This window comes from Neophocaena asiaeorientalis, unplaced genomic scaffold (genome assembly GCF_003031525.2).
Source record: "Neophocaena asiaeorientalis asiaeorientalis breed wild unplaced genomic scaffold, Neophocaena_asiaeorientalis_V1.1 scaffold597, whole genome shotgun sequence".
NCBI lineage: Eukaryota > Metazoa > Chordata > Mammalia > Artiodactyla > Phocoenidae > Neophocaena > Neophocaena asiaeorientalis.
The window spans coordinates 3086746-3107382 of NW_020172664.1; the positions used below are offsets into that span (position 1 = coordinate 3086746).

Below are 20637 nucleotides of genomic sequence, written 5' to 3' on the forward strand. Positions count from 1 at the left end.
ATAAGGAATTGAAACAGACTCTCAGAGACATAGGATAAAGCTTGTGAATAGACAGCATTGTTCTTATAAATGAGGAAAAAATGACATTAAAAAGCTGTCAGAAATTCTTGAAAGAAGTCTGCTTACTAGAATTTTGTGTCCATAGAGTCTCTCCTGCATAGAGCAGCCCGAGTGAATGTCGCAAAATGTAAGTCAGGCCCCGTCTCCCCTGCTCAGCCCTCCAAGGGCTTCTCATCTCATTGAGAATAAAACCAAAGGCCTCATAAGGGCCTGCCAGGCCCCACAAGGTCTGGCTCCTGGCCAGATGTGTCACTTACATCTCCCTTTCTTGCTCATCCGATGGTGCTGGCCACTCTGGCCCCTCAGCTAGCTTTTGGACATGGCCGCCTGCTGCTCTCAGGGCCTCTGCATATAGGATTCACTTTTCCGGATCTTCCTGTGACTCACTCTCACCTGTCTCAGGACTCTGCTCAGATAGGCCTGTCCTCACCTCATCACCTGTCCTCGCCCACTGCACTGTCCTCGCTCTCAGTCCCTTTTTAATCCATCTACCTGACACCTAACACTGCCTGGAAAAGCCATATCCGATTGTTTCCTTGCCTTTATCACCACCGTATCTCCATTGCCTAGAACAGTAGTGGGAAGCAGGTAGGTTCTCAATAAGTACTTGTCAGGCAAATGAATGAATGAAAACACTTTAAGAGAAGCAACCAAAAAAGACGGAAAAAAAGTTTGGAAGGAAATACACCACAGTGTTAATCAGATCTGTTTCTGGGGTAATGAGAGTATGATAGATTTTAACTCTTTTCTGCTGCCTCCCCAAGTATGTCCCCTCTTCTTCCTTGTTAAAAGAACCTTATTTTGCAGCTTCCCTGGTGGCGCAGTGGTTGAGCGTCCGCCTGTCGACGCGGGTTCGTGCCCCGGTCCGGGGGGTATCCCGCGTGCCGCAGAGCGGCTGGGCCCGTGGGCCATGGCCGCTGGGCCTGTGCTTCTGGAGCCTGTGCTCCGCAATGGGAGGGGCCGTGGCAGTGGGAGGCCCGCGTACCGCAAAAAAAAAAAAAAAGAACCTTATTTTGTTCAGGTGCCCCCTCTTCTACACGTGGTCATGTTTCACTCAGCCACTCATGGTTGTCTCGTGTTTCTATCTGTGATAGGTTTAGGGATAAATATGTGATGTCATTCACAGCTGGAGAGCTTTGAGCAGAAGGCTGTGGAGAAGGCCATCTGGGAGGGTTTTATTGCTTAAAAAGAGATGCTCATGAAGAAACGGTATGTCAGAGTCCCACTGGGTTTGGTTTGTGTGTGATGCTTGGAATGGCGGTTGCCATATCCTGTCCATGGAGCTGCCGGTCCCAACACTGAGGATGTCAGAGTGAAAAGATGGAAGGAAACCCAGTCCTGCATGATGTTCTTGGGCTGGCAAATTAAGTACCTCAGAGCCAGCCAGCTTTGTGACTTCATGTTTGGGGAGATAATAAATCATTCTCAGTGTTTAGGCCATTTTGAGCTGGTTTTTCTGAAAAAAAATTTTTTTTTCCTAGCCAAATGTATCTAACTGATCCTCTGTTATAACAAAATTCAAGTGAAGCAGCCTCCAAATTATAAACCTGTCAGACAAAAGTGCAGAAGTCATAATAAGAAATACGGTTGTAGAATCTCCCTAAGGAATAGGCTACAGTAGGGACACAATTAGCCCAAAATGAGCGCTCAGTACTTGAGAGAAGAACAACTCCAACAAAGAAGAAACACCTTGAATTACCAATATAATTATATAAGCTTGAATCATAAATCTAACACACAAATGTGAAAAAATGATTCTGCTTTTCACATAATCTATGCTGGTTCAGGCACATTTGGAGTCCTGAGTTCAAGTCTGTAGTCATGCTGTAAGATCACTGACAAATTCTACTGAAAAGAAGGATGATTTGTTTTCAGTAGAACTACTATTTTTGTCTGGGAAACTATCCCTACCCCTATTCTTACTCCATGTGTTTTGGTGAAGTGGATGCCCCAGTCCGGGGTGTTGGGTGTTTTTCCTGGCCTGCATGATTTGTTCAGGGATGGATGTGTGAACTGATCAGAGCCAACAAAACACAGTAAGACATTTTCTGGCTGTGCTGGGGGAAAGCATACACTTTTGAATCAGATTGAACCTTGCAAAATACAACTCTGGAGCTGCTGGACACCATATTGCCATTCACTGAGCTTGAGAATTAAGCCACGTTGATGGAAATAGAGATGAGAATTGGAGAGAACCCAGATTCTGGTGACATCATTTTGGGCCCCTGGATTGAGACGTGCCTGAAGTGTGACCTGAACTTTTTTTATCTGTGAACGCTTACACCTGCCTTCTTGCTTAATCTTGTCTGAGCGTGGAGTTCTGTCATTTCCAATGGAAAGGACCTAACTGAACAAAAGATGTGAAAAGATCCCAAATGGCTGCAGTCATTTGAATAGTTGTCATATGGAAAAGATTAAGAATTAGTCTCAGTTGCTCTAAAAGAATAACAGCCATGGAAGGGAATCCATCAAAAGGTACAGTTGTCCTAGACTTAGCGTAGAACTTTTTAAACATTTGTGACCATCCAACAGTGTAGCTGTTTGCTTCAAGCAGCTGTGACTTCTCTGTCACTGTATGAATTTAACTAAAAGCTCGTCATGCTCTAAGTGGGAATTTCCATATCGAGTTAGGGTCAGGACTTCTAAGCTCTTTCCAGCTAGATATTCAATGATTCTCCAATATAAATGGGAAACAGGGATTATACTAGACCAGGTATATGGATGCGCTTTGTAACTGATTCAGTAGAAAAGTGTGTATTGGTTAAGGGGAGGCTCTGGAGAAAAACCCATGTTTGAAACCCAGTTTTGAGCTTTATTAACTATGTGACATTGGGAGAGTAAGTTAACCTCTCTGAGCCTCAAATTTCCCATTTGTAAAATGGGGATAATACCTACCATTGAGGGTTGTAAGGACTGAATCCAATGCTGTGTATAAGCATTTATCACAGAGCCTGGCATGCTGTATGCTCAGTAGATATGAGCCGGTATTATTCAAATGCTATGAAAACATGAGGCAGAATTATTTTTGCTCTTCTTGTTCTTTTAGCATAATCAGTCTGGGGATAAAAGGAAAAAATAAGCCATATTTCATTAAACTTACACAATGGAGGGTGGGTTTATGGGTAGACAAAAAGAACACAATTTTTTTCCCCCATACATGTAGAAAGTAAGTTTATCAGCTATGATTTTTAATTCTGGAAGGTTTTTACTTTAGTGTAAAGACACATGTCGTGAAACAGGACTAAGGGAAAGAAGAGAATAGAAATAGCCTCTGCACTAAAGTTGTAGTGGTTTTTTTTTTGTTTTTTTGGTCGTTGAATTTTTAATTCTGTTTCTTTTTCAATAAACTCGTCCCATCTGATGACTTTCCTAGAAAGGGTGAGTATTACCTGGACAAAGCACTTACATAGGCCAACATGAAAATTACAAAAGGAAAAAGGATAAAGAGATTGCAACATTTGATTGAAAAATATTAATAAAAGTCTTATTCCTTTTAAGTAGTTCCCCTCTCTCCTTGGGGGGATAAATGTCCCTTTCATATGCCAGATAACCTTTAAATTAAAGTTGTAGTGGTTTTTTAGTGATTAGTGTGCCAAAGGAGGAAGGAAGAGGAGGGGAACGTCTCTTTCTTACTGATGTACGTCGTGTATCCTAGGAGAGGGAGACAGCTAAGCTATTAGACTCTGCGATGGCTCATATAGACTACTAATACTGAATATTATTTCAAACTGATAAGTAATGCCATTTTGTGGGGAAACAATTTTTTAAAAATGCAAGAATAAAGGATTAAAACAAAAGACAAGAATAAGTAACCAAATACCTGATGCCTATTTGCTGTTTTAAAGTATTATGTAGATAAGAATAAAATTGTGCTGCTATGATGTGGAGGTTTTGTTCTTAGGAATTTCTCTTAATATCCTCTGAAACTTAGGAGGTTATTGAATTATTTGATGGTAATTTTGTCATCAGTTTTCAATTGAGATGCCTTCCCAAATATTATTTTTAAAGATATACTGATTTATGGCTCTTCCCAAGAGGTTTTTCTTAATTCTTTCTTATATGTTTTAATTTACTTTGAAAATTATTGGTCTTTCTATATGATATTTTCTTCCTCTTTTCGTTTCTTTCCTCTTTTAATTTCTTTCTCATCTCACGGTCCACAAAAGGGATTTTCAATTTTACTCATTTTGTTCAAAGCACTGACTCTTGGCATTTGGTGTTTCGCCAACTGGTTCTGATGTTACTGTTGTATTTTTGCTTTGGTTTTTAGAACCTAATTTTTAAAATTCCTTTTGTAGGTTGGAATATATTATATCATTGATTTTCTAATTGCAAAACATCTTTTGTTCATTGTTCTCATAATTATTTAAAGTATGTATTTGGTTATAGTTAGTCATGAGGTATAAAGCTGAGTATGTTTAAAACTTTAAATGAGAAAATGCATTTTGGTAAGTACATGCTGATTTATATTCTACTCTATTTCAGTGGAAATATGTGAACATTTGTGACGGGCCTAGGTCAGATAAACAATTGAGTCCAGAAAGAAAATACGTTGGAATTATGTATTCATATGCACACATAATATGCTTTTGAAGATTAAATATACTTGCTAGTTGATTGCTTTGGGGGAAGATTCATGGAAATGGGCAAATTAATTATCAACAATAATGAATAGAAAAGAGTATAGAGTAAATTTCATTTGTAACTTTCCATACAATTCATTTAAGGGGAAATGGTGTTTTCAAAATATTAAATAGAGAGACATGTGTCTTTCCCAAAGCTATATATGCCATATTTTTTATGCTTTTTAATAACTTGAATATCAATGAATTTAGACTGCTATGCATGATATTCTTAACGCAGGAGTAAAATGATGTTCAGATTCAAATGGTGCAGCAACTTGGGGTACATTAAGGAAACTTGCCTTCTTGTCTTTTCTGCAAGGATGGCTCAAGGACACACACCTTCAGCCGTTGCAGGATTTTTGTGAACTGGGCCCTGGGCTCCAGATAATGGGAGTGTTCTTGGCTAATGGGAAGAAACATCAATTCTGTGCTGTGTGTCAGTGGGACCTTGAGTGGCTGAACACCAGCCTTTGCCAACCACATCCTTCCTTTTCTTCAAAGGCCAACTGAAGGACAGGTGGCCCCTAAGTTTTAGGGTTCATATCACCAAGATGTTGGAATTGTTTCATCCTTTATATGTCTGGGTGTTCGCATCTGAAGTGTGGATGTCCTCGATTGGTGGGTGGCATAGGTAAAAATGTTGTTGATACCAGTTGAATTTATTTATCCTATTATTTCTGGATTACTGGATAAATAAACGATGACTAAGCCTTGCAATGGAATGCTATGCGGCTCTGAAAAAGCATGAGGGAACTCTCAATGCACTAGTGTAAAAGTATCTCCAGGATATATTGTTAGGTGAAAAATGCAAAATAGTGTGTCCAGTATGCTGTCTCACGTGTAAGAAAGCGGACGTGAACACGTATTTCTATTTGCTTGCCTTTGTACAAAGAAAAGCTGGAGGAGTGCACAGGATTCTAATAAAAGTGATACATATACGAGGATGGAAATAGGATTTGAAGTAAGACTTCTCAGTATACACCTAATTATATGTAAAATTTTGAAGTATGTGAAGATGTTACTTATCCAATGAAATAAGTTAACATTAAAAAATTTAAAAAGAAAATATCACCCTGGATGCATGAAGCAAATGGATTAGGAAGGAGGAGAAGAGATATGGAGGGCCGATTTAGAGGCTGTTGTGGTGATCCCTGGAGAGAGAGTGATCCTAGAGTGGTAGCAGTGGAGACAGACAGAAGCGGGTAGGTTTTAGAGGCACTGAGGAGGTAAAACAGGCAGGGCTGTGTCGATAACGGGGAGGGGAATGATGAAAGAGGAGGAGTCAAGGGTGACTCCCAGGTTTCTGGACCACACCACACCCTTAGATGGATTCACGAATCAGGGAAATAGACGAAGGCTCAGTTGGTGGAGATGATGATATGTTTGCACATGTCGAGATGGGGCCAGACCCATACAAGGTGTTTAATAGAAGTCTGTTGAACAAAGGAGTGAATAAAATATTTCAGAGATAGCAAAGTAGAGATGTGAAGGAGGCAGTTGGATTTGTCAGTCCGGGGCTCCAAGGGGAGGTCTGGGCTACGGATTCAAATTTTGGGATCACCAGCCAATAGAGGTTTTTGAAGCACTGGTAATTGTGGAGGACAGCTAGGAAATTAGAAATAGAAGAAAAGTGGGGTTGGGACGCAGCCTTGAGGAATTCCAAAACATCAAGGCCTGCTAGTGGAGGACAAGGCAGCAAAGAAGACTGGGCAAGAGTGGGCAGAGGGGTGGGAAAACTGGGAGAGTGTGGCAATATTGGACCAAGGAAAGAGTTTCAAGAAGGAGGCGGTGAGTGTATACTGAGAGCTGCAGAGCTATCGGGTATGATGAGAATGGAGAAGTGTCCTCGGGATCTAGAGAGGGCATCAGTCATCCCAGCGAGATCCATCTCAGAGGCTTCTTGGGTGAAAGGTGGATTACAGTGGATTGAGAACTGCTTACTTCAGATACTGGCCCACCATCTTCCCTGTCATCCTGGCTTGAAAACAGATGAGCTTCTTCAATTCCTCCTTTATCTTTATCCCTATCCCTCATCCTTACTAAACCATTTTCAAGTTCTGTTTACTCTGTCTCAGCATTATCTCTTGCTTCTGTCTTCTTTTCACCATTCGTACTGCCACTTCACCAATTCAGATCCAGCCAGCAATCGCACCAGTGAATTCTACAAACACCTACTGTGTGCTGCTATACTCTGTTGTATGTAGAGATAACTCCCCTCTAGTCTTACTTCCCTTCTCAGATGCTTTGTATTACAGCCCTCTTACTCTCTTATTGGATCGACTCAGGTTACAGTTTTATTTGCCCATTCCTTTCTTTAAAAGGGGGTTCGGAGGAAAGGAAGTCAGCTATATATTTTGAGTGGCTGTTAGGTAGAGAGTGGGGCAAAAGCTTTAGTTACATACATGTTCTCATGTAATCATCATAGTGAATCACAAGATAGATATTCTTTTCCTGTTGCTTTGTGTATGAGGCAGAGAAAGCTCAGGAATGTTGAGGATCTTTTTCAGAATACTTTAGCTAGTTAAAGGGACAGAGCTAGAATTCAAACCAGATCTGCCCAGTGTAAGGTTTAGATTGTTTTCATTGTCTCTTGAGGTTAACTATCATTTAGCCACTCCAGAGATGGTACCTGTCCATGCAGCCTAAGATAAGGAAGGGGGCAAGGCAGTGCCACAGAAGTTGAGGGTGGAGAGCATTTTGAGAAAGTCTGGGCAGTCTGCAGTCACACTTCAGGGAGGACAGAAGTCGAGCCTTATCAGAAATGAGAGGGCTTCCCTGGTGGTGCAGTGGTTGAGAGTCCGCCTGCCGATGCAGGGGACACGGGTTCGTGCCCCGGTCTGGGAGGATCCTACATGCCGCGGAGCAGCTGGGCCCGTGAGCCATGGCCGCTGAGCCTGTGCGTCCGGAGCCTGTGCATCTGGAGCCTGTGCTCCGCAGCGGGAGAGGCCACAGCAGTGAGAGGCCTGCGTACCACAAAAAAAAAACCAAAACAACAACAACAAAAAAAGTTAGAAATGAGAAAAAAACAATTAGAATTGACTAAAAGGGAGGTAACCTTTTATAGTAAAATGCTTTTGAGTGATGGGGGTGGAAACCAGATTATTGGGAGAATCAGAAGGAAGTGGGTGGGTAGGAAATAAAAGCAGCTGAGATAGACAAGGTGTTCCATAAAACTGGGGTGAAAAGGAATGAGAACTATGGAGGATTGAATGGAATATAATATAGACACACAGTAGAAACACATGCACCCACCCATACATTTATACCTGTAGGTGGAACAGAATAAACCTGTAGACTTGGAAAGTTAGAGAGAGAGGAAGAGAAATAATTTAGAAGCTGGGCCTTAGAGGAGGGAAGAAAGCACAGGCCCACAGTCAGTGTTCTTTAAATACGTCCTTGCATGGGGAAGGTTTAGATTCTGTTGAATAAAACTTGTGTAGGAATCTCCTGCTTGAGATAACGGGGATCTTCAACCCAAAGGGACATGCCAATCTCGAATTTCAAGGAAAAGCTGAGGTCCAGACACCTAGCCTGGCAGGTAGAGGTGAAAGGGCTTCGAGGTTGTGATCACAATGCAAATCTGTGTTGCAGCTTGCCCCCAACCCCACCCTGAACTCCCTAGTCCCTTCCCCTGCCTTATTTTCCTCCATTGCACTCATAATTATCTGACCCTACTATATGCTTTTACTTATTTATTTATGAGTTTTCTCTCCACCCCACACCAGTTTGTCAGCTTCATAGATTTTTGTCTGTTTCATTCACTGCTGTATCTCCCCAGTCCTTAAAGCAGTACCTGGTGTACTGCAGATAATAGTCTTTGAATGAATAAATTAATCAGTCAAGATGGAGTCAAAGTCCCAGTGTAGGCATGGAATGGATTTTAGAGTTGCTTCAAACACTAGTGTTTGTGGCTCACTTTTTAGAGGATGCAGGTGTCAAGTTAAAACAGTAGGGTTGGAGACTCATTCCTAGTGGTGTGGTGAAGGACTTGACAGCGAATCCAATTTCTAAGGTCATGTGCTAGTTAGGAGAATAAGGCATTGTTACCGCTGTCTCAATTATCTACTGTTGCCTCATAAACCACACTGTAACTTTATTTATTATTGCTCCTAATTTCCTGGGTCAGGAACTTGGGCAGAGTGCATGTGGGTGGTTTGTTGACTCCAAAAGGCATCATGTGGGATTACTCACTTGGCTGCACTCAGCTGGTATCTAGGCTGGACTGAAAGGTCCAAGAAGGCTTCATTTATGTCTGACTCCCCAGTGCTTCCCCACGTGGCACTGTCTTTCTTAACAGGGTTAGCTTGGGCTTCCTCACAGCATGGTGGACTCCTAAGGGGGAGTTTTCCAAGCAGTGAAGGTGGAAGCTGCAGAGCTCTTAAGGCTCAGCCTCAGAAGTTACACAGTATCACTTGCCCCACTCTTGGTAAAGATAAGTCACAAGGTGAGTTTAGAATAAAGGAGAGGGGAAGAGTTTACCTCTCAGAGAGAGAGGGGACAAAGAATACACAGCCATCTTTAGTCCACCGCATCTCATTAGGAGATTATATTGTTAGGATGCTTAGAAGTGGCTTTCTCTCCCAATTTACTTTGCAATCCAAGAAGTTAGTGAGAATTCAGAGAGCACAGATAATTTGCAAAATTTTCTGAGGGATTGAATACGGTTAAATTAACAGTTAATTCCAAACTTGCCGAGTTCATGGAGAGATTTGTAAGGAACCAACTGGCAGGTGAGTTAAAGGACTGGTTGAAATCATTATTTTTAAAAAGGGCTTGCTATATTTTAGAGAAATAATTTAATTTTTGTGAAAATTAAATGTGCTCATTATAAAAATTTCAAGCAATTGTAAAAAATACAAATAAAACCACAAATCATCCAAACTCCCTGTGCAGAGAAAAAAACCCACGATAACATTTGGTTAGCATCATTTTAGTTGTCTCTTTGTTCTTATGTGCACTTAGAAGGCTGGCTGGCTGTCTGGTTGGCTGACTCTACAGGCAGGTAGATAGAAAGTTGATAGATAAAATCTTATAAGAATGAGATCACACTATACATGTTATTTTCAAAATATTGAAACTGAGTTTACTTGAATTTAAAAGAAGAAAAATGAAAAAGAAGGAAGAACTTCGAGTAAGAGCTATTAATTTTAGAGCTAGTAGTTCCTAAAAGATTGTATGAAGGTCATGGGGAAAATATGAAAACCGGTGAGAAATTGGATTTACATAAACTATATATTAAAATTTTAGACAGTATCAATTGTTCCCCACTGTGAAAGTTGACATGGTTAGAATTCTAACGCTGTATCCTAAGCTGTTTCCCTCAGCTCCTGATTCTTGTGGTTTATATTGTTTTTACTTTGTGAAATTTACATTCTGTTTTTCTAATATCATTCCCATAGGTGTTAGTTTCTACATTTAAACAGGTTCAGTGATAACCTTGGTTTAGAATCATGGTTCTAAATTCTTCAATTTGATTCATCTTTTGGTTGGATGAATTTTGGTTTCCCCCCACCCCCAAAAGGGATAAACCCATAAAGGGCACTATATCCCCCCAAATTCTTTCATGTTTGAGAAAGTCTCCTTGTTGATTTCATAACCTTAAATAGCAGGTATAATGTTATTGTACACTCACAGCTTTTTAGACTTTTTTAAAGTTTGTCCCGTTACGGATTGATGCTGTTGAGAACCAGCTTGATTTTTTTCCACCCTTTCATATTCCTCGATTTCTTTTTTCATTTCAGATGTCTGCATACGTCTTTCCACGTTCTGAAGTTCAGTGACTTTACCTGGATAGATCTCGTTGATAATAATTCTGTCTTTTTTCCCCCCACTATGTTATGTGTCCCTTGGATCATAACATTCAGCTCTTTCATTAAGGAAAATATCCTTTTTATGTATTGTACCTCTGTTTACCTCTGCACCTCTGTTTTCAATTTTGTTGTTTATGTTTGTTGGGTTCTTTCGTTTCTTTGGGAACACCAGTGATGTTTACGTTGCATTCTCTTTGTATGACTGTTATCTTCTTTTTAATTGCTTGAATGCATTTTTCCCTCTGTGTTTTATTGATTGTTATTACCTCAAGCCTTTACTTCATGCCATTGATTTGCTTTTCAGGTGTGTCTGTTCTATTCCACGCTACTTCTAATTTATCTATTAAATCTGCACTGGTGGTGTTTTGGCCTCAGTTTATTTCCTTAACTCTATAGTCCCCTTTTTTAAAAAATTTATTTTATTTATTTATGTTTGGCTGCGTTGGCTCTTTGTCACCGCAAGCGGGTTTTCTCTAGTTGCAGAGAGCAGAGGCTACTCTTCGCTGTGGTGTGCGGGCCTCTCACTGTGATGGCTTCTCTTGCTGCGGACAACAGGCTCTAGGCGCATGGGCTTCAGTAATTGTGGCTTGCAGGCTTCGTTGCTCCACGGCCTGTGGGATCTTCCCGGACCAGGACCAGGGCTCAAACCTGTGACTCCTGCATTAGCAGGCGGATTTTTAACCACTGCGCCACCAGGGAAGTCCCTACAGTCCCTTTTTGTGTCTTGTTCTGTTGTTTTGACACCTCATCTTTGAGCGTCTACTGTAGTGATAACATATACTTGTTAAGCTCCTTCACAGTGAAAAGTATTTGTAGGAAAACTGCTTCTCTTCTGAGGGTTGTGTTTTCTTTTTGAACTTTGTTCTTCAACAGTCTTATGCATATTCAGTTGCTTCTTCCACCAGGGTTATTTTTGTAGCATGTTGGTATAGTTACTGTATCATTTTTCCCCATCTTGCTCATTCATGGGTTATATAAAGCTTAATGTTTGTTCTGACATAGTGTGGTTGACTTCTTCTTGATATTCAGCCCTATTTGATATCGGTTAATTTTATTCTTTAGACTACCGTTTATTGTATCTACTTCTCCATAGCCTGAAGGTGCAGTGCTGGAGGAAGGGAAGGGAGTAGACTTCACTGCAGCTGACTGTAGCCTTTAATGGAGGGCTGTTCTTTTTTCTGAATTCTCATTCAATGTCCTGTACCGGAGTACTTTCCACTGAGCTGAGGGTTACCCCTTGTGGACCTTGGTGTATCCCGGTTCAGCCCAGTGTCCTAAAAGAGAGCAAATTCTGGTGGCCCTTCTTACCTTTGCTGAAATGGTATGTTGGGGCTTCTGTTCACGATGGTTTTTCATTACATTTTTTCAGGCTGGCTTCTTACCACCTCAGTTTGCTTCTTTCCAAATAAGAGGGTACTAGTCCGAATTTTAAGGATTTTATTCACCTACCCTCTTTCTTCAGTACTGCTCCTGGGGGTGACGTGGGATTAGAAGCCCCTTAGTACAATCATACAACAGAAAAAAAAACCATGTATATATATTTCCCTTCCTGTAATCTTTGAACTTTTTAGCTAAGTTTTATGCCATTCCTTCGTTTTTGTTTTTGTTTTTGTTTTTTTTTGTGGTACACGGGCCTCTCACTGTTGTGGCCTCTCCCGTCCGCTAGCAGAGGATCCGGAAGCGCAGGCTCAGCGGCCATGGCCCACGGGCCCAGCCGCTCCACGGCATGTGGGATCTTCCCGGACCGGGACACGAACCGCTGTCCCCTGCATCGGTAGGCGGACTCTCAACCACTGCGCCACCAGGGAAGCCCCATTCCTTTGTTTTATTGTTGTTGGTAAGTTTGGGGCTCATTCTTTGCCTTGCCACTTCTCTGTTTCTCTGAGTGGAAAAATTCTGTGGTGGGAAAATTCAGGGTCTGTTGTAAGTTCAGATACAACTGCAGTGATTAACACCAGGCATAATGTAGGGGTCACTAGTGATCTCCTATATTGTTCATTTTCATGACTTTCTGTAATTACCTAAAAACACTGCTTTGGTAGTTTTTAATAGACATAAAGAGTTTTATGTAATAGGTGACTAAAAAACCAAGTGGACAGTAAGAGGACCCTTATGTTTTTGCATTAAATGACAGAAAAATTCAGCAGAAAAACCATTGCCTTATGATAGAGTGCAGACAACATTAGTCTCACTGGAAGGCTTGTCTCAATTTGAGTAGGTAGCAAATAGGTCTTTGCTGAGCTCCCTTGGTGGGATATTTTCTGTCTCCTTAGCTTCTCTTATGACCAAGTGTCTGTGGTAGGCAGAGTTCTAAGATGGCCCCGAGATTCCCCTTCCCGAGTGTGCATGCTCTGTATACTTCCTTCCCCTTGAATGTCAATGGGCCTGATCTAATCAGGTGAGTGCTTTTCAAAGAGGGTCTAAAGATCAGAGAGGTTGAGAACTGCAGCCGATGCTTGAAGGTGGTAACCTCTGTGAGTTCTGTAGCTACAGGAAAATGAATTCTGCCAGCAAACACATGTGCTTGGAAGAGTACTCTGAGCCTCATGTGACACCTCAGCCCTGGCCAACACCTTGATTTCAGCCTGGTGAGACCATGAGTAGAGAACTCAGTTGTGCTGTGTCCAGACTTTTGACCTACAGAACTGTGAGGACACCTACAGGATTGGTGTCAAGTCACTAAATTGTGGTAATTAATTAGGTAGCAACAATATATGAATATTTTAAAAGCGATTTGCTTTATTTTAATTAATTCTGATTCTCTCTCTAAAGGGAAAAGCTCATTTCTTGTTTCATAATTTACTTTTTCAAAGAGGAAGCTTTTGTTATGCTTTCCAAATTTTGTTGAATTTTGTTACTTTTTTGTCCCCGCTCCTCTGCCCACTTCTCTTCCTCAATACTGAGGTCAGAATAGGGATTTTAGATTGTTTACTGGTTTTAACTATAATTACAGCTTGGACACACTGATGAAAATGGTTTAAAAGTATAGTGGAACCCCATTTTGAAAAGAGTTTTATGCCACTTGATCATGCTGTATGATCCTTTCAATGTGTTGTTGGGTTCCGTTTGCTAGCACTTTGTTGAGGATTTTTGCTTCAATGTTCATCAGTGATATTGACCTGTAATTTTCTTTTTTTGTGCTATCTTTGTCTGGTTTTGGTATCCGGGTGATGAAATACATAACTTATAAGGACCTACTGTATAGCACGGGGAACTCTACTCAATACTCTGTAATGACCTATATGGGAAAATAATCTAAAAAAGAGTGGATATATGTGTATGCATAACTGATTCACTTTACTGTGCAACTGAAACTAACACAACATTGTAAACCAGCTACACGCCAATAAAAATAAAAAGTTTTAGAGAACAGGTCAACATCCAGTTCAATGGCATATGTTAAGTCCATGGTGTTTTTTATTTTAAAAATTAACTTTATTTATATATATTCTGAACACTACACAAGTCCTAACTGCACAGCTCACTTAACTTCTACAAAGTGAACATACCTATGTACACACCCAGATAAAGAAATAGAACATTTCCAGAACATGCCCCCTCCCCTCAAGGCAACGACTCTTCTGGCTTCTATCACCATAGGTTAGTTTTGCCTCTTTTGGGACATTGTGTTCTCTTTCGGCTTTGGCTTCTTTAGCTCAGTGTTATGTTTGTGAGAGTCATCCATGTTGATGCAGTAGTTGGTTCATTCTCGTTATTTTATAGAATTTGCTGTGTAAACGTACCACAATTTATGTACCCATTCAACCGTTGCAGAATTGTACTTATTTTATTCTTGTAGAATGGGTTGGTTTTATTTGGGGTTATTACCCTTAGCACTGCTTTGAACATTCTTATACATGTATTCTGATGAATGTTCGTTGTATACGTAGAAGAATTGCTGGGTCACAGAAAAAAATATATATGTATTGGGTTTTTTTTTTTTTTCAGCTTTAGTAGGTGTTAAGAAATGGTTTCCCAAAGTTACATCAGGTTACACTCCCACCAGCAGTGCATGACAATTACAGTTGCTACGTATCTTCACAAAACACTTGGCATTATAATTTATTATTCTTACTATTATTGTCACCATCATCATTATTTAAAATTTTAACCAGTCTGATGTATGTTGGTATTATCTCAGCGTGTTTTTAATTTGCATTTCCCTCATGACTCATGATGTTTAATACCTTTCCATGTGTTTATTGAAGCCCAGTAATTTTCAAACTTTGGGTCATGCTCCATTATTGGGTCATGAAATCAAATTAGTGCATTAAGACCAGCATTTATAAAATCTGAAGTAGAATAGCATGCAGTAGAAGAGAGTGAATTGCAAGTTGTCATGGTAAGTATGGTATATATTTATACATATGAAACTTTGTTTCAGTTTCATATGTATAAATATATGCATCTGTATCTATATACCTTCATAGATGTACGCCCATATGTATATCAATTTCTTATTTGTATACATAAATATGTATATTGCAACTGTGGGAAATGTATTTCTTGTTGTAAAAATATTCTTATTTCTTATTGTCAGAAAGGTTTATGAAACCCTACTGTGTATTACACATTTAAACAAATCTACAACTTGATGAAGACAAAAACCATACTTACCTCATTTGCATTTAGCACAGTTCTGAAAGATAGAACTCATAACTGAGATATTGGAAATATGATTTGTGACAATTTTGTTAGGCCAAACTGGAAGCACACCATTAAGATGAAATATGAAAAGTAAAAGTAAAGTCCTTCATACAATAAGTGTAAAGTCTTTGTAATTGAATGAAGGAAAGTTACCCTAAAAGTGCATGGGGTAAAGAACCAGAATCATCAGTCCTAAATACAGAACCCTGAGTCTCCAGACCTCGAAAGAGAATCTGTGGATGGTGGCCCCAGAGTCTGTACGTTTCAGAAGATTCTTGGTGAGTCTGATAATCTGATAATTTCGGGAACCACTGATGTAGGCTGGAGCTTGCAGTGAATTTCACCTACTGTAAGGGAGGAGGTCTCATGGAAGATTCTAAGTGTGCAAACCTTTTTTAAGCCTAACATTCCCCAAACACTGTATTACAGAGTAATTCTACCCAGTTTCCTTTACCCTATAAAGTATTATTCTATAGCAACAAAACTCAGGAGAAGCCATTTAATTAAAGAACCATTATCTATAATTTCTATACAGTTAGGATAGAAGACAGGCAGCGAGTTAATCTGCTTTCCAATCCCTCTCCACGTGTATTTTAACTCCCTAATCCTCTTTTTCTCTAAACCCCCACTATAATGGAACCCCTAATGTGAGCTGCGTACATTTTTCAATTATATAATACTTCGGTGCCTTTGTCTCTGAGATTTACTGTACTTTCACATTTGTATGCATTTTAAAGTAAAATTCTGAAGGCTTTATAAGCACAGCACTTTCTAATTAACAGTGAGCATAAAATGCTAGTGTGACAAATGTTAACCATGCATATTAGGGAATATTTAGAATCAATCTAGGTTGCTTCCCCCCACCCCGCCCCGAAAGGTCAGGTTTATACTTATACTATCCAAGATTGGGGAGAATGAATTTGTAATTTGGACAAACACTTCCCTGAATACCAATATTACTTTATGTAGTAATTATGGGATTTTAAATGCCAGTGAGTTCTGTTTTCTTTGTGTGAACTTGTGAATGTAATAAAACACTTTTGAAAAGCTAATCGAATAAAACTATCTAAGATTTAATTATCAGCTTCTTACAGATTTTATGCACCAGATCATCTGTGTTGCCAAAATCACTTACGTGACTTAGGACTTAAGAATTCTCTTAAACCTTTCATTTTGTTCTTAGAATTAAAATGGCTTTTTAAAAATTATATGCAGTTAAAAAATTATGCATAAAAAAGCAAAGAGAAAAAATTGTAAACTAATCAAATCTCTACAACTCAGATAAAATTGCTATTAATATTTTGGTGGATATTTTCCGAGACATCTCAGTATATATACATGCACACACACTCATACAAACACCTAGTTTTACATAAACAGATTAATAGAATATATGATACTCTGTTACTTGTCCTTTAGGGCTAGTCATTGTTTTCTATCTACTTTTGGTTGGGTTGTTTTCATATCAGTAAATAGATATATACATCATAATTTTTAATGGTTACATGATATATACACGCACACACTATAATCTGCTGATAGATATTTAGATTGCATCTCTTTTCTCCTCTATTATATGTTTAGTTAACATCCTTCCTTGCACGTTCATCATTTTGCACCTGTACAATTGTATTCCCAGGACAAATTCCTAGAAACCTGACTGAGCCAAAAGGCAAATGTTAATGTATATTAATTACCAAACTGCCCTCCAAAACTGTTACTTCAGTTGAAACTCCTGTCAGCAAAATGATAGAGCACTTGTCCTTATTTTAAAATTTGTATATCTTTAATTATTAATGAAGTTGTACATATTTCCGAGTGCTTATTGGATATTCTTATTTTTTTGTTTAATTGCTTCACTATTTTTGTTGAGATGGTTGTCTTTTTCTTACTGACTTGTAAGAGATCTGTGAATGTTGAGATATTGTTATTTGGACTGCAAGTTTGTCATTTGACTTAATTCTGTATGTAGTGATTTTTAAATTAAACTAAATGTCATTTATTTATTTATTTAATAAAATTTTTGTCAAAAATTTATCGATGCATCATTTGATAGTTTCAAGCTTCTGTATCATGGTTAGCAATGATCTTTGGCCGGATTGCAGAAATACCTGTATTTCCTCATAGTAGTCTTAGGGTTTAATTTTTTTACGTGATCATCTTTGATCCATCTGGGATTTATTTTTGAATAAGGAGAAAGATAATTCAGATTTATTTTTACCCCAATTGCTAGCCAGTTGTCAGACTTCATGAATATCTAATCTTTTACTCTGATTTAAAATGACTTGCTTTCTGATATTAAATTCCCTTATATATTTGAATATACTTCTGGGATCTATTTTGTTCTATTGATCTATTTCTGAATAATTATTATTGAATTTTTATTTCTGTGGCTTTGTACTTTTTTTTATAAGCATCCCTTCATTCTTCATCTTTTTCAGATTTTGTCTATTTTTGCTTATTTACTTGATGAACTTAAAAATCATTAGGTCGGACTAACAAAAGAAATGCTAAGATTTTCAGCTAGAGTTATATATTTTTATATTAATTAAGGGAAAATTGGCACTTTTGTAATACTAGATATTCTTATTAAAATTTTTTTTTTCTCATGGATTCAGGCATTCCCTTAGGTCTCTCGGTATCATTTTATGTTTTCTTCGTATAGGCCTTGGTCATTTAAAAAGATTTTTCTAGATATTTTAATTTTTTGATTGTTGCTGTGAATGAAATTATTTTCTTCCATGATATTTTCTGATTGTTAATCCTTTTTTAGAAAGTTGTTGACTTTTGTTTATTTGTTTTATTTCCAGACACTTTAACGAGCACTCATATTTTTTTTCTGATCATCTTTTGGTTGATTTTAGCCTTTAAAAGTCCCAGGTGGTATCCAGGAGACTAAAGAAGAAAATATAATTCCCTTTACTGTAAGACATTACTTGAGGCCGTTAGAGAATGGAGCCTAAAATAGGGAAGTTTATGGAATATAATTTGTATATCCAGGAAGGACTGAGTCCTCATCACTGAAATGTAATGTAAGTCAGACTAAATATATTAGGATGAATAAGTATGTCGTTCTTAGGAGATTATTTAATACTCTGAGATGTCATTTGATACTCAATTAATTAATCTCTCAAGGATTAATCTTTGTAGATTTGATATTACTTATGTGAGCAGGAGAGAGGCTAGATTTAAGTAAGCCTGAAGATATAAATCCCTGTTTAAGTAATGAAAATGTGAAGGATGGAAGGGAAAACGGAACTGACTTCCTCAAGAATCGGAGTTTACCAGGTTGTGAGTTCCAGGCTTGCTAATTTTTTGTATGACCCCCCCAAATACAATATAATTTATTTTCTTGTCATGAGTAATCCTCCTTCTCCCTCCTTCCAACAAACACCTACAGTATTGCTCTACCTACCTACCATCCCAACCCCCCAGTAAGTAGATGTAAGATGGTCTGACAGTGCCATCTGGTGGCCACCTGGGAAACTATATGAACTAATCACTGTCATTGGACCTCCAACCTGGGTTGGTACAATATCCTGGAAGCCAGGTTCAGGCTTGGGAACAAGCAGTTTATGCCTGTGGCTACAGGCAAAGGGAGAAAATAATCAAAGTCCAAGCCCTGGCAAAGGCTGCCTGGGGAATCTGGGAAGGAGCCCAAAGGCTCCATTCACAGGAGTTGATAGAGAGCAAGGATTAGGTCCAAAAAGAGAGGTTTGCAAAGGAGTTCCAGCAGGAAAAACTTGGAGAGAGCTCCTGAACCAAAGCAAAGAAGGGGAGATATTTTTTTTTTTTTTGGTGGAAACTCTGCATTCAGCCTCAGGGCAGGGATGAACTTGATTGTGAGCGTGCAGTCAGTTCTAACACCTTTCTTCAGGGCTTTCCTCATCTACCTTTTTTTCTTTTTCTTAAATTTTTTTTTCCCCATAGCTTAAAACTCAGATAATTTGGCAATTCTATGTAAGGTCGAGGCTACTTCACACTTCCCTTCTCTCTATATTTCCCCTCTTCTTCCCTTGCTCCCTCCTTCCCACTTCCTTTTCTCTTTTCCCTTCCTTTTCAGCTCTTATTCTTGAGTTCTCAGGAGAACCTCCCTCTTTCTCGTCCTTCATTCTATCCAGGAACCAAAACATAATCCTAGTTACAGCTGAAAAACCTAGAGATAGTGCTTGTGAGTCAGCTTTATCAAGGACAAGGGAAGGCAGAGGTGAAATGAAGAACTGGTACCACTAACCCCTGCATCCTTGGGAGGAGGGATCAGAAGTCCCTTCAACATTACCACGAGGCTCAGTCCTTCCATTCACCCCCTGCATGATCTCCCCATGTGCCTGCATTCACGATTTTTGTTTCTTTTGTTCACTGCCATATTCCCAACATTTAAAACGGCATCTGGCATATAGAAGGAACTCTATTGATATTTGTTGAAGGATGGAATGAATATTCTCACTGTATAAGCAAATCTGGCTTATTCATTTTTTACTGTATTTCAATTTTGCCTTGTAAGTGTTGCATTGATGCTAATTTTCATTGTGAAAGCATGATTTGTGACTTTTGTGAAATAATTCAAACATAACATGAGGCTATTTCTATCACAAAAATAATTATTTTTAAAATTCCAAACCACCAAGTGATCTACTTTCATAAAATAACTTTTCGTGTTTCACGAGTGTATCTTTTATGTACATAAATGAAGTAGAAAACCAACAAAATGGCCAGCTTTTACCTATCTTAGCTTCTCACGTGCTCTTTGAATCCTCTCTCAAATAGAAGCTAAGACTATTAAATACAGAGGAGAAAACAAATTTGGAAAGCGGAAAAATACCAAGCATTTGACAGAACATCTTGCCAACTGTGTTTTCTCTGTTTGCTGAGTCTCTTTTGCGTTATAAATCCTTGATAACAGAAACAGAGAAATATCTATTCTCTATATAGAACTAAGCACAGAATTTGCCTAATATTTTTCAGAATTATGCCCTTCCTTGTGATCCTCCTTAGAACTGGAGAGACGAGGCAGGCTGCTTTCGTTTTATAGATTGTTCCTCGGACATAACTCTGGCGTGAGAATTTTCTGGGGATAAAAAAATGATCACTTGCTACTTTCCATTCCAAAACCCTAGGATTTCCTAAATATCTCACAGCTCTCTCTGATCTTAAAGAAGTGCTTTCATTTCAGTGCAAAGGGGAACTGAAAATGAATTCAGAGCTGGCCTGGATTAAGACAACAGAGGAGATCAGTGGGTGTGTAATATCCGAGTGTGGTAGAGCTTGGCTAACTCACGAGGATGCATCACAACATCCCATCAGGCCTGACCTTTTGTTCCTGGCTGATTTCAGTGGCAGTGATCATGGTGGGGGGGGAGGCATATGTTGAATCTATAGTTCATTGACTACACAGTCTGTGAGAAGCTACAAGGTATGAAAAGAGCATGGACATGCTGGCAGTGCCTTTGGCTGACTGTGTGACCTGGAAAAAAATAGGTAACCTCTCAGAGTCT

The 20637-nt window shown here is 39.0% G+C and overlaps 1 protein-coding gene across 10 annotated transcripts in view; it reads left to right on the forward strand.

The window, feature by feature from the left end:
- HTR7 (5-hydroxytryptamine receptor 7) overlaps positions 1–20637 on the forward strand; it is a 99464-nt gene that overhangs the window by 57226 nt on the left and 21601 nt on the right. The window lies entirely within an intron of this gene.